Genomic DNA, 618 nt, shown 5'->3' with positions numbered 1-618 from the left:
GCGGCGGGCACGGAGGTCCACTGCATCACGGGGACGTCCTCTAGTTACAGTGTTATCTAGTTTGGGAAGCACTTGAAGCCAATCGTCAGTCAGTGGCCGTCAGATCGAGGCGTGAGTGACAGGCTGACATTTCCCGCCACCTACACCACCACCGCCACCACCACCACCTCTTCACTACCTGATGCTGCTGTCTCTGAACTCGCTTCCTTCGTTATGTATTTGTATTGAATGAAACCATCACTGTTCTCCACCATATTGTTACTTCACTCCTCATCCATTCATCCACTGCCACACTTGAATGTGTGTGATTTCAGAAGTAGGATGAAACTTTATGGCATTTAATGAAACTACCTCCACTTTGCCTTACTTGGTGCGATAGTGCATGGGAGGAGGGCGGGCGAGGACCCTCTGACATTTCATAAACAGGTGTAGAAAGGCCTCGCTTGGCATATACTATACTTTTTCCTGACTCTATCGGGCTTTTTATTGACTCGTAACTTTTACGGGGCGTCTGTGTGGAGAAACAATGTGTACCAAGTGTTCTTGTTGCATGTTCCGGTTTTATGTGTGTGTGTGTGTGTGTGTGTGTGTGTGTGTGTGTGTGTGTGTGTGGTGACG

The sequence above is a fragment of the Portunus trituberculatus genome, chromosome 47 (genome assembly GCF_017591435.1).
Source record: "Portunus trituberculatus isolate SZX2019 chromosome 47, ASM1759143v1, whole genome shotgun sequence".
In the NCBI taxonomy this organism is placed as follows: Eukaryota; Metazoa; Arthropoda; class Malacostraca; order Decapoda; family Portunidae; genus Portunus; species Portunus trituberculatus.
This window is presented reverse-complemented; position numbering follows the sequence as displayed.